This window comes from Mustelus asterias, chromosome 18 (genome assembly GCF_964213995.1).
Source record: "Mustelus asterias chromosome 18, sMusAst1.hap1.1, whole genome shotgun sequence".
Lineage (NCBI taxonomy): Eukaryota > Metazoa > Chordata > Chondrichthyes > Carcharhiniformes > Triakidae > Mustelus > Mustelus asterias.
The window spans coordinates 75,452,345-75,466,773 of NC_135818.1; positions in this window are offsets into that span (position 1 = coordinate 75,452,345).

The following is a 14,429-nucleotide window of genomic DNA, read 5'->3' on the forward strand; positions in this document are numbered from 1 at the left end:
TCCATTTTAGCACTTGGCTTCGCCTCTTGCCAGAACACACACTGGTGTACAAAAACCCACAACAAATGCATACCTCCTCATTCATTATTGTTTAATTATACCCCAGTAGTTTAAGCCTGAGATCAGACAGACATGGAATGAGTGAGTCCCTTTGCCCTTGCAAGCCAATACCTTCAGTATTCCCTCCCCGCACCCCCCCCTCCCCACCCCCCTCATCTGCCCCAGACACCATAAACGTATTTGCATTTACCAGATCAGATGGAGATAATTTTGGAAGAAGAGACACGCGGAACAGTTAACCATTAGCGAAATATTCAGACTTGGCAAACCTCTTTAAGGGAAAACTTTCTTTTAATTGAATGTAATGCTTTGAGGAGCTTTAATGCACAAATATACATACACTTACTGAGACAGATCACTAACAATAAATATTCAGACATGTTTGGTCTTCAGATTTGGGAGGTCCAGGTGGTGATGCTGTTAATCTCTATCCAAAGTTCATAATTTAAAAGATGTTTGAACTGGAGTCTCCATTTAATCATCAAGGTTTTGTAAAACTGCACACACGCACTGCATTAGAACACCAAGGATGCATATACATACCACCTTGATGTGTACTTGTCGTTAAGCCAGTGAAACTATGTGCAACGGCCCCTTTCCTTCATCCTGCCACCCTCACTTTTTCCTTCCACCAGACATTCGCAAGCACATGTCACTGTGTCATCTCCTCGTGGGTACAACGCCACCAGCAGACCACCAGTAATCTATGGGCACACCCACTGAGACCACCAAGGAGTCAGATGAATCTCCACTCAACAGACCACCGGAGAAAATGGATGGAATCCTTAAAACCACCATGAGAAACAGACACCCAGCACCAAGCCAGTAATGAGACATGGGAAAATATTAATCCATCTACCACTAGAAAATCTCTCCCAGATACACGCAACCACCAACACATCACAGGCTGAAGCTGGGTCGCACTTTCACTGAGGCGGAGCGTGGAGGTTTTTATATCAGACAGGCCTTTTTGAAACACATTCTCAACTAGTCTAAAAGCAACCAGATTGACATTCAGTCTAAGGATGTTGAGAAGAGCGTGTGCTAGATCATGGACATACAGCCATACCCCATCTTTGCACGGTGCAGTGTGATTGTCCTCTTATAAACCATATCTTCACAGGTCCTTTAAAGAGTTACTCTCTTACAACCCACGGGTGGGATTTTCCAGCCCAGCCTGGTGCCAGGATCGTCCAGTCCCATCAATGAACTTTTGGCTGTCCCGCCAAATCTCCCACCACAACGGGACTGGAAAATCCCAGCCTACGTATCTCTGTATACAGGGTAAATATGTGGGGTTATGGGAATGGGGCTAGCGTGGGATTGTGGCCGGTGCAGGCTCGATGGGCTGAATGGCCTCTTTCTGCACTGTAGGGATTCTAGGATTCTATGGATCCCATGTACGCAATGTCATATCTATTTTAGCTATTTGTTACTCAACAACAAGTCTGTGAACATTTACTTAACCTGCAAACAGCGAGTATCACCTGCTTCTCTCCATTCCAAGGCAATAGGAGTAAGATACAGAAATGGATGACAAACTGAGAGATTTTGGATGAGTTCCCTGATCCAGCCAGGAGAGATATCAACAGAAAATGAGATGCAGGGTTACGGTCACTTTGCAGCCACTGGCAACATTATCCTGAGCCAACTCTGAGGTTTCAGGTCTGCTTTCCAGAGGTGGCAGAGTTCAGTGACCACTTTCCTAGTGAATCACAGGCAATGCATGGACTACTTATGGCTTAGGTGGAGGTAGGGGGAGTGCCCCTGGATGACACTTGGTGGATAATGCCTTGTCTCATTTGCTGTCTCTGAAACATCTCCCTCTCATTCTGCCGCTCAAGACAGGACTACAACTATGGCTGGGAGCAAGGCTGTGTCCAAAGCCCTTGCAGTTATGGCCAACATCTTCCCCACATATAGATTCACTTCCTGCAGACTTCCCCAACTGTAACCAACTCCGCAAAACATCAAACATTTCCAAAAACTCAAGCAGACTCGCAGAGAATAGCCAGCAATTGTAATGGTGAATATTATTCTTTTAAATAGCTGTGGCTGGGGGGTCCTTTCTGCAGCTGAGTGAATGATTGGCTATGTATGTTGACTGGACCAGTGAAATCCAAAATGGCAGCGTTGGTGTCCAATCAGCCTTTGATAATGATTGACATCACCATCTCCCTATTGGGCCTACTTTCTTTATACACACATAATGCTCACACTAACGGTCTCAGCACTGACTCTGCCAGAAATGTGTGTGAGCGTTCAGAGCTATGCTTATTTGATTTGATTTATTATTGTCACATGTATTGGGACACAGTGAAAAGTATTGTTTCTTGCGTGCCACGCAGACAAAGCATACCGTTCATAGAGAAGGAAACAAGAGAGAGCAGAATGAAGTGTTACAGTCATAGCTAGGGTATGGAGAAAGATCAACTTAATGCAAGGTAGGTCCATTCAAATGTCCGATGGCAGCAGGGAAGAAGCTGTTCTTGAGTCGGTTGGTACATGGGCTCAGACTTTTATATCGTTTTCCCGATGGAAGAAGGTGGAAGAGAGGTCCAAAACATGAAGTCAAGAGTTGCAATGCTAGATTCTCTGCCCCTCCTTCTAAAATATACTGTCAGCTATCCAAAGAAATACGGCATTATCATTGCAGAAGATGTTTTTTATTAGTATTCCACAACATAAATTACATTCTCAGGGATCGACAAAGACAGGATTCTCCAGACACTTGCCTCTGGCAGAGAGATAGAGAGATAATCTGATGACCACACAAATCCAAGTTTGAACATTTCCGAACTAGGAGTTGTGAAGCAATATTGTGTGTAATCTCTCCTACCTGACAGGAATGATATCTAACTTTCATCGTCAGAAAATGACCTCCCAGGCCTCCACTTTGCTATCCAATCAGACTGATGCATTATGTCAGCCCATTGGTTGGATGTCACTACCTTGAGCTGGGATTGGCTTTTGCTTCTGTCTTAGTTTCTGATACCAACACTTTCTCAAAATGTTGGAACTTCTCAAATAAAAAGGAAAGGAACTTGCATTAATAACTCTTTAGCAACCTCAGGACATCCCAAGGTGCCTCACAGCCAATGACGTCTTTCTGAAGTGGACTCATGATTGTAATGTAATGCGTGACATGGTCGCACAGTGGTTAGCACTGCTGCCTCACAGTCCCAGGGATTCGGGTTCAATTCAGGCCTCGGGTCATTGTCTGTGTGAAATCTGCACATTCTCCCCATGTCTGTGTGTGTTTCCTCTGGGTTCTCCGGTTTCCTCCCACAGTCCAAAGATGTGCAGGTGGATTGGAAATGCTACATTGCCCCTCAGTGTCCCAAAATGTATAGGTCAGAGGATTAGTGGGGTAAATGAGTGGCGTTAGGGCAGGAGTGGGCATGGGAAAGATGCTCTGAGAGTCGGTGTAGACTCGATGGGCCGAATGGTCTTCTTCTGCACTATAGGGGTTCTATGTTTGTTAATGTGGCAGTCAATATGCAAACAGCAGGCTCCTACAAACAGCAGTAAGATTGGGGGGAGGTGTGAGTGGCAGACAGTGGTGTAATGGTAATGTGACTCTCCTAATAATCCAGAACCCCACCAAATGTTCTGGGAATGTGGATTCAAATCCCACTATTCAATTAGTAAAATCTGGAATTGAAAGCCAATCTAAATAATGGTGACCATGAAACTTAGCCCTGCTGCCTCACAGCGCCAGGGAGCTGGATTTGATTCCCGGCTTGTGTGGAGTCTGCACGTTCTCCCCGTGTCTGCGTGGGTTTCCTCCGGGTGCTCCAGTTTCCTCCCACAGTCTGAAAGATGTGCTGGTTAGGTGCATTGGCCGTGCTAAATTCTCCCTCAGTGTACCCGAACAGGTGCTGGAGTGTGGCGACTAGGGGGATTTTCACAGTAACTTCATTGCAGTGTTAATGTAAACCTACTTGGGGCACTAATAAATAAACTTAGACTTTAATCATCGATGGATATTAACATGTATTTTGGTGAAAAAAAAATCGAATGATGACTATGAAGCCATTGTAAAAACCCAGCTGGTTCACGAATGGGAAGGAAATCTGCTGTCCTTACCGGGTCTGGCCTACATGTGACTCCAGGCCCACAGTGATTTGGGTGATTCTTAAATGCCCTCTGTTATGGCAATTAGGGATGGGCAATAAATGAATTTTTAGGGTGGCACAGTGGTTAGCACTGCTGCCTCACAGCACCAGGGACCCGGGTTCAATTCCGGCCTCGGGTCACTGTGTGGAGTTTGCACATTCTTCCCGTGTCTGCGTGGGTTTCCTCCGGGTGCTCCGGTTTCCTCCCACAGTCCAAAGATGCGCGGGTTAGGTTGATCGACCCATGCCACATTGCCCTTTAATGTCAGTGGGACTGGCAGGGTAAATACTTGGCGTTATGGGGCTAGGCTCTGGCTGGGATTGTTGTTGGTGCAGGCTCGATGGGCCGAGTGGCCTCCTTCTGCAATGTAAGGATTCTATGATTCTTTGAAGTTGGTTGTGGGACACATTAGCCAGAAAATAGGGGGGAACATCTTGCCACTAATGAAAAATGGAAACTGCCTGTGAGGGAAGGTGGGCTGATGGTGTCACATTTTATCTGTTTTCATTATACAGCATTCCCCCCATCCCAAATTAACATTCAGCTTGTGGGGTGGAGGGGGGGAGCGGTGGTTTTAATATTGAGAAACAGAGTGATCGCCATTCAACTGTGTTTTTACCCCAACAACAATTGCAGGATTTCCAATGGAAATTGGAAGCTGAAAGAATTCAGTGGAAAGTTAGTATTGTGAGGCTTTGTAAATCATGGCTGCACCTCTGACCTGTACCAGGCTGCTGAAGGGCTTGGAAGCATGACAGATTCAGACAGGCCCCGACACGCCATGCCAGCCTCTCACCTGAGACTCCGAGTGGGTTATTCATCCAAAGAGCTCTTGTCGGGTCAGTGGGGAATGCCAAGTTAAACTGTTTACTACCACCAATCACTATACCCATTCCCTGAACACTGTAATGTTCTGGGAAAAAACTAGGAAGCTGGGAGGAGCTAAAAGTTGGTCTTTCACAAACCCTTATGAGACCTTTAACCAGCTTATCATTGGATAACCCCCGTGGACCCTTCCAGCAGTCGTCACTGATCCAGGCTTTATGACCTTGGCGAGATTAATTGTGAAGCTCCACATGAATAGATTATTCCTTTCTCTTGTTTTCAAATGCTACCTTTTCCTAAAGCCTCACCACCACCAATCATATCTCCTCTATTTGCAGTCATCGCTTAGCTAACGCATTGCCAAGTCCCACCTCCACTCACGGCAACCACTTTAATCCAGGATGTGTGTTGAGTATAGGCCAATGTCACTGAAAGTCAGCCAAAGGTTTCTGCTCCCAGTCAGCATCAGTCAGTCCTTGGTGACTTGGGTGCCACAGTTTAGAAAAGGAGGCAACATCCATAGGAGAGTGGCAACAAAAAAAATAACAAATGAAATGCCTTTACTCGCTTAGATATTTCAGTTAAATCCTCAAATCTAAGTACTATTAACTGGACTTAAAAAGCAGCCAGGTAACTAATTCTCAGACCAGGCCCAATCACCAGGAGATACAGAACAGTTGATGGGAGTAAATCCCAAAGATTTTCCTTCTTTTTCAATACAGAGACGCTTTGTTAGTTGCTCACCATCTTTTAGACTCCCTACAGTGCTGTTTGGCCCATCGAGCCTGCACCGATCATAATTCCACCCAGGCCCTATCCCCGTAATCCCATGGATTTACCCTGCTATTCCCCCTGACACTAAGTGGCAATTTAGCTTGGCCAATCCACCTAACCCGCACACCTTTGGAGTGTGGGAGGAAACCGGAGCACCCAGAGGAAACCCACGCAGACACGAGGAGAAAAGCAAATTACCGCTGATGCTGGAATCTGAAACCAAAAGAGAAAATGCGCGGAAGTCTCAGCAGGTCTGGCAGCATCTGTAAGGAGAGAAAAGAGCTGACATTTTGCATCCAGACGACCCTTTGTCGAAGCTCAGACATGGCGAGAATGTGCAACTCACCCGAGGCCGGAATCGAACCTGGGTTCCTGGCACTGTGCCACCATGCCGCCCCTCACTGTGCCACCATGCCACCGCCATCAATGGCTTGAGTTCAGGCATGCTGAGACCATGTCACCTCATTCCCTGGGTCAGTGTGTCAGACCCGGTGCATCAATAACCATGGTAACTTGGGATGTGTTACAATAGAAAAGGAACTTCTTGATTGAATAAAAGGAATAAATGTAAACAGCGCATGGTGAATCACTTCACTTTCTGAGAGGTCGTAACAGCCCCACAACTGTCATAGCTTACACTTCTTTCACACCGCAAGGTATTTTCATCGAATGATGTTCTCAACACGCACAATGATAAAATAAATCAGGGACTGGAATTCTCAAGCATTATAGATCATAGAAACCCTACAGTGCAGAAGGAGGCCATTCGGCCCATCGAGTCTGCACCGACCACAATCCCACCCAGGCCCTACCCCCACATATTTACCCGCTAATCCCTCTAACTACGCATCTCAGGGACAATTTGTAACCTGGCCAATCAACCTAACCCGCACATCTTTGGACTGTGGGAGGAAACCGGAGCACCCGGAGGAAACCCACGCAGACACGAGGAGAATGTGCAAACTCCACACAGACAGTGACCCGAGCCGGGAATCGAACCCAGGACCCTGGAGCTGTGAAGCAGCAGTGCTAACCACTGTGCTACCGTGCCGCCCATTATGATCATGCAATATTTATTGTCTTATGGGTGCATGCACCCGTGCATCTTGTGATCTTGTATTCAGCTTAAATTTATTTATTAGTGTCACAAGTAGGCTTACATTAACGCTGCAATGAAGTTACTGTGAAAATCCCCTAGTCGCCACACTCCAGTGCCTATTCGGGTACACTGAGGAAGAATTTAGCATGGCCAATGCATCTAACCAGAAGTCTTTTGGACTGTGGGAGGAACTCAGAGCACCCGGAGGAAACCCACGCAGACACGGTGAGAATGTGCAGACTCCGCACAGACAGTGACCCAAGCCGGGAATCGGACCTGGGTCACTGGCGCTATGAGGCAGCAGTGCTAACCGCTGTGCCACCCTGCCACCCCCATTCATCATGCACTTACCAGAACAAACAAGAATTCCACATTTCAAACAATCACAGCAATTTATATTACAGGAGAAAAAGGGTGCTAATTGATTGGCAGGTCGACTCAGATTGGCTGAGGTGTTGTCATGAAGAAAGCAACAGGAAACTATAGTTTCTGATGACATTGTGATGGCCACTGTTGGTATGACCTAAGAACATAACTAAGAATAGAAGGACTAGGTCATGCAGCCTCCCAATCCTACTCCACCATTTAATAAGATCATGGCTGATCTTCTATCTCAATACTACTATCCCTATATCCCCTCCAAACCCCCTTACTATCCAAACAACTCTTGATGCCAGTCTTGAATATTTGCAATAACTGACCATCTACAGGCCGCTGGGGTAAAAATTTCCGAAGATTTACAATCCCTTGAGTAAAGAAATGTCTGTTCATTTCAGTCTTAAATGATCGACCCTGTACTCTGAGAGTGTGACTCATCTTTACCAGGTTCCCAAGCCAGGAGAAACATTTTTTCAGCATTTTCCCTTAAGAATTGTTGACGTTCCAATGAGATCACCACTCGTTTTGTTGGATTGAAGGGAATATCAGTCTAATCCAATCAATCGCTCCTGCGCCCGCAATGAACTTGCCCGGCTGGGATTCATATGGTTTATGTTGATGTACTCGATGGGCAGTGAGATGGTGGATTTTCCAGCCACACTCACCCCGAAACTGGAAAATCCCTCCCCAGGTCAATGGACCTTTCCATTGTCCGCCCCTCACTTTCTCCGATTCCCATGGTGGGAGGAATGGGAAAAATTCGCCCCAGTGTCGCCCTGGTAACCATGATGGACTCTGCAGTCCAAGGGTGGTTGTGATATCATCATTAAATGCTCTCCGAGCAATGGTACCCCAATCCAGCTTCCAAACACTATCAAGAGAAGTTATTAGTATCAGTCGGTGTGTTGATAACCGCGATCACTGAACCGTTCTGTGAGCTTTAATATGACAGGAGAAAATTAATCGGTTTGGAATAAATCATTGATTCTTTTGAAACTGACACCTCTTCTGGGATTCTTTGGCTGAACCATGTTATACAGAGAACTTATTGGACTCCTGCCTCAGTGGTGCCAAGGGCTCCCTTTCACGATAAGTGAGTTGCATGTTTTCTAATGTTAACAGAATATTCTACACTGTGACGACGCGTAGCAGTCAAGGTATCCACTATGTTTGCAAACAAAATAGGCATCACTAATTTCAAGGCCAAACTAAGACTGGTAGCCATGATACGGAGATGCTGTCATTGAACTGGGGTGGGCACAGTAAGAAGTCTCACAACACCAGGTTAAAGTCCAACAGGTTAATTTGGAATCATGAGCTTTCGAAGAGCTGCTCCTTCCTCAGGTGAGTCACCTGATGAAGGAGCAGCGCTCCAAAAGCTCGTGATTCCAAATAAACCAGTTCGACTTTATCCTGGTGTTGTGAGACTTCAAACGAAGACTGAGATGAGGAGGAATTTCTTCTCTCAGAAGGTTGAGAGTCTTTGCCACAGAGAGCTGTGGGGGCAGAGTCCTTGTGTTTATTCAAGGCTGAGATGGATAGATTTTTGATCAATAAGGGAATCAAGGGTCCCGGGGAAAGGGCAGGAAAGTGGGCATGAGGAATGTTGGATCAGCTATGATCCTATTGAATGGCAGAGCAGGCTTGAGGGGCCAAACAGCCTATTCCTGTTCTTATTTCTTATGATCTTATAAGGAGAACTTTGAAGGAGCAGCTTATCTGTCAGATAAGAAATGAAGGATCTCCAGCCCTGCATTTGGTGGGACTATTTAAGGTTGCAAGTGATCTTGTATTTTCCTTCTCACCATTGCAGAAGAATGCCACCCCCACCCACCCCCCGCCAATCTCAACTATTTTTCGTAAACACTTATGGAACCCCAGGCTGGCCATTCCAGGCCAACAAAATGAAGAGGCCAAGGGTAGCACTAGGCTTTATCTATACTTTTTTTCGATATGTAAATCTTTAACACAGGGTGGATAGTCATTTTCCCCCTAGCAACATCTCCAGTATTGTAATGTGGATGCAGGGAGCTGACTTATGGTAAAATGGACGCCATAACATTGGAACAAGAATCCATTACAGGTTTGTTGTGCTGTATGATTAAACCAAAAATCTCGCGAAAGGGGTTTCAGTTTTCTATCAAATCAATAATTGATTCCAAACAAATTTATTTTCCTCTTCCTTCCCCAGCCCCCACCTCCAACCTAAACAGATTTACAAAATGGCCAACAATGTCCCAGTTCATATCTCTGCCAGGGGTAGTTTAAAGTCAGCACTGACCAGCCTCCTGGCCAGGCCTAGTTGCCAGGAAAAAGCCCAAGTCTTCAGCAGACGAAACATGGCTCACATTTCTCTGGCTGCTATCAGGCAGCATAAAATTCCACAGATAAAAAGATCTCTTTTGACTAGGATAGTTACCAAAAAGACCACTCCATCCCACCCCAACCCACCCCACTCCAACTTACCTCCCTTACAATCCCACAATTCCCGAATGCAGCCACAGACCGATTTGTTTAATTTTCCGATTGATTTATAACCAATTAGACAGCAGTTTCAACAGTAAAATGTAGTTTTGTTAGTGGTTAATAAAATGACAGATCCTGAGAGAGTCGTACATTGACTTGATATTGGCAGTGCAGTGGGCTGATGACTGTGTATTCTGGTCACATGGGGTGGCGGGGGGGAGGGGGGGGGGATCCTCGTGGCAAAGGATTAATTCTTTAATTTTCACAGCAAACCTCCGCGCCAAAATATTGATTTTAGATTTAGGGAAGTGAGGCAGGTAAGTGTCGGGCAGTGTGAGAAGATTCCATTCAAAATGGGTGCCACAGTTTTTCTTTATTTCCGTTGGTTACAAAGAATGGTGAATTGGTGTGATGACAATAATCTCTCCCTCAATGTCAGTAAAACAAAGGAGATGGTCATCGATTTCAGGAAGCAGATTGGGGAATGCCCCTGTCTACATCAATGGGAACGAAGTGGAAATGGTCGAGAGCTTCAAGTTTCTAAGTGTCCAGCCTGTCCTGGATCCCCCATGCCGATGCTGTAGTTAAGAAAGCCCACCAACGTCTCTACTTTCTCAGGAGGCTAAGGAAATTAGGCATGTCCGCAATGGCTCTCATTAATTTTTACAGATGCACCATAGAAATGTGATTTGATCTGATTTTGATTTGATTTGATTTATTATTGTCACATGTATTAACATATACTGAAAAGTATTGTTTCTTGCGCGCTATACAGACAAAACATACCGTTCATAGAGAAGGAAATGAGAGAGTGCAGAATGTAGTGTTTCAGTCATAGCTAGGGTGTAGAGAAAGACCAACTTAATGGAAGGTAAGTCCATTCAAAAGTCTGATGGCAGCAGGGAAGAAGTTCTTGAGTCGGTTGGTACATGACCTCAGACTTTTGTACCTTTTTCCCGTCGGGAGAAGATGGATTGGGCTAGATTCATGACCTTTTGTAGTTCCTTGCGGTTTTGGGCAGAGCAAGAGCCATACCAAGCTGTGATACAATCAGAAAGAATGCTTTCTATGGTGCATCTGTAAAAGTTGGTGAGAGTCTTAGCTGACATGCCAAATTTCCTTTTCCTTCTGAGAAAGTAGAGGCATTGGTGGGCTTTCTTAACTATAATGTCGACACAGGGGGACCAGGTCAGGTTGTTGGTGATCTGGAAACCTAAAATCTTGAAGCTCTCGACCCTTTCCACTTCGTCCCCATTGATGCAGACAGGGGCATGTTCTCCTTTACGCTTCCTGAAGTCAATGACAATTTCCTTCATTTTGTTGACATTGAGGGAGAGATTATTGTTGCTGCACCAGTTCACCAGATTCTCTACCACATTCCTGTACTTTGTCTCGTCATCGTTTGAGATCTGACCCACTACGGTGGTGTTGTCAGCAAATTTGCAAATCGAATTGGAGGGGAATTTGGCTGCACAGTCATAGGTGTACAAGTATAGTAGGGGACTGAGAGCACCGCCTTGTGGGGCACCGGTGTTGAGGATGATTGTGGAGGAGGTGTTGTTGCCTATCCTTATTGATTGTGACCTGTGAGTTAGGAAGTTCAGGATCCAGTCGCAGAGGGAGGTGCCGAGGCCCAGGCCATGGATTTTGGAGATGAGTTTTGTGGGAATAATGGTGTTGAAGGCTGAGCTATAATCAATAAATAGGAGTCTGACATAGGTGGCATAGAAAGCACCCTTTCTGGATGTATCACAGCTTGGTATGTCTCCTGCTCTGACCAAGACCGCAAGAAACATCACAGGGTTGTGAGCATAGCCCAGTCCATCACGCAAACCAGCCTCCCATCCATTGACTCCGTCTACACTTCCCGCTGCCTCGGAAAAGCAGGTAGCATAATCAAGGACACCACGTTACCCGGACATTCTCTCTTCCATCTTCTCCCGTCGGAAAAAAGGTACAAAAGTCTGAGACCACGGACCAACCGATACAAGAACAGTTTCTTCCCTGCTGCCATCAGACTTTTGAATGGATCTACCATATATTAAGCTGATTTTTCTCTACACCCTATGACTGCCACACGACATTCTGCTCTCTCTCCTTCCCTTCTCCCCTATGAACGGTATGCTTTGTCTGTATAGCGCGCAAGAAAAATACTTTTCACTGCATCCCAACACATGTGACAATAACAAATCAAATCAAATCAAAAGAATATCAACTTTGTGATGTTGCGCTTCGGAAACTCACTGCCCAGCTGGTGTCTTTGCAAATTTGTAATCTTTAAGTTAAAAAAGAAGAAATAGAAGGTGCGCATTTTAAAAGTTGCGGAGGTTCATTCAGTGCTCGCAGGGTTAAATTGTGATCCCTGCCAAGGGAAGCGTTGCATCCAGGTCAGACTGGAGTCTTGACACCCGACTCCCTCACCCCAGCGAGCCACCAGCCAGGGCTTAATTACGATTGCCTCGGATGGAAAATGATGATTTGCGACCAATTTGTCATGGGGGAAGAGAGGCATCAAAAAACACCACAGGACTTGGAAAGTCACTCAAAGGTAAATAAATACGTTTTTTTTTTGTTACCCGCGCTAGTGCAGGAGTCCATTATCAGCAGTACAACAAGAAAGCATTCTTAACTTAACCTACATCAGACACTTGCAGTCAACTGTAAATCATGAAGCTCTATTAAACTGACGTACTTTTTTTTTTATTTTTTTTTCGGAAGATACAACTCATTAAAAATGAAAGACAGAGCTACGCCGTGCATATTGTCTGCTGCTTATTAGCCTGCTCGCCGTTTCATCATTTGCGAAATTCATATTTGTTGAACAAGAAGGGCAGGAACAATGAGGAATCAATCTTTTTTGCTTGGCCAGATAAACACAAGACTCAGAGAGACAGAAAATAGAAAGAAGCTTCCCGACGGTGATTGATGACTGAAGCAAACGTGTCAGAATGGTATTATGTAAATTACTGAAGCAACCAACCATTCTGCAGATGATTACAGTGGATGCAAACATTGTTTCGGTCCCCAGACGCCCATTCCTTGTTATTTTCCTTCCCTTGAACTACCCCAGGGTGGATTTCTTCTGACCTGGAGCCCATGAAAAAAAAAACTCCAGGGACAAGCTGAAAGTTAGGAGACATCTGTTACATTTCCCAAGCAACTACCTGACTGATTTCCACCTTCCAGACCCCCCCCCCTTTCGCCATAACATCAACCGAAGTTACGTATTTTTTTCCGAGATAAGAGTCACATGATTCCTCCCACCCCCCCCTTGCAACCCCACCCAGTCCAGATCTTGGTCTGCACCTTCCATCTGCTGCCGCACAGGCACAAATAAAATCTAAGATGATAATATGCATTTGTAGTCAATTTATCATGTTAAAAAAATAAATCAATTGATTATTTAATGATTAGGTAGATTTATTTTTTAATCTTTTCTGATGCAAGCCTAAAATTGCTGGAGATAACATCTTTCTCTTCCCTTGACGCCACACTGGTAACATAATCCATTGAAAGCTAAATCTATCACCGGGCCTGCCTACTCTCTACGCAGTCTTAAATCTTCAGTCTGTGATCTGCATCGTCCTTGTTAGACTTTGTGTCTTTTCCTCTTTCCATCATCTTTACTCCTTCTCTGGTTCCTTCCCGCTGTCGCTTTTGTTTCATTCACAGCTCTCTGTTCATCTCTCTAGTTCTTTATTCGATGCTCCCTAATTCTCTGCTCCTCTCTTTCTAACAAATGCCGCTCCCATTCCTCCTCCTAACTCTCTCCATCATCTCTCCATCACTTATAAACCTCTCGGATCCGGCTTTTAGTGTCTCGTGCCCCACTGCTTCCTGCTTAGTGCCCTTTTCCCTTTCTCCTAAGTTGCTCAGAGGCATTATCCTACAGACAAATTGTCCTTCCTCTCTCCGTATTCCATTATCACGTGCTCTTTGTCCTTTTCCCCTTCCCCATCCTCCTTCCGCTAACCCTGTCCCATCCTGTCCTCACGATTTTCCTTATTGTTTATCCTCCACCTCTGTTTTTTCAGTCAATGGAGAACTCAAAGTCGTGAGGAATTTTCTCCCGTTTCATCGTTTACGGAAAAGTCTGAGGTCACGTACCAACCCACTCAAGAACAGCTTCTTCCCTGCTGCCTTCAGACTTTTGAATGGGCCTACCTTGTATTAGGATGATTTTTCTCTACACCCTCGCTATGACGGTAACACTACATTCTGCACTACATCCTTTCTACTATATGTACGATATGTTTTATCTGTCGAGCGCGCAAGAAACAATACTTATCACTGCATCCCAATATATGTGACAATAATAAATCAAATCAGATCAACATCAGTGGGAACACTTGAAGTATGACGGAATTAGTGTTCACCCCATTTTTCCAAGGTTTCACATTGATCTTCAGCTGGGAAATAGAGAGAAACACACAAAAACTGTCTCCCCACAATGTTTATTTTAACCCCTTTACCCCCTTGAATGGATGCAAATAGAATGGTTCTGGCATCATTGCAATTAAAGAAAGGGACATTGTAAATTGTTCTGTCATGCATGGGCTAGCTCAATATGTTCATAACATATTCAAAAACAGCATTCAATAACTCCACTGCCCAGAGTATGTCTAATTCAATGCTGAATAAATGGGTTGCTATCCAGAATATATTTGTTACGTTATTATTGATGAGGTCCAGACTATACTTAATGTAG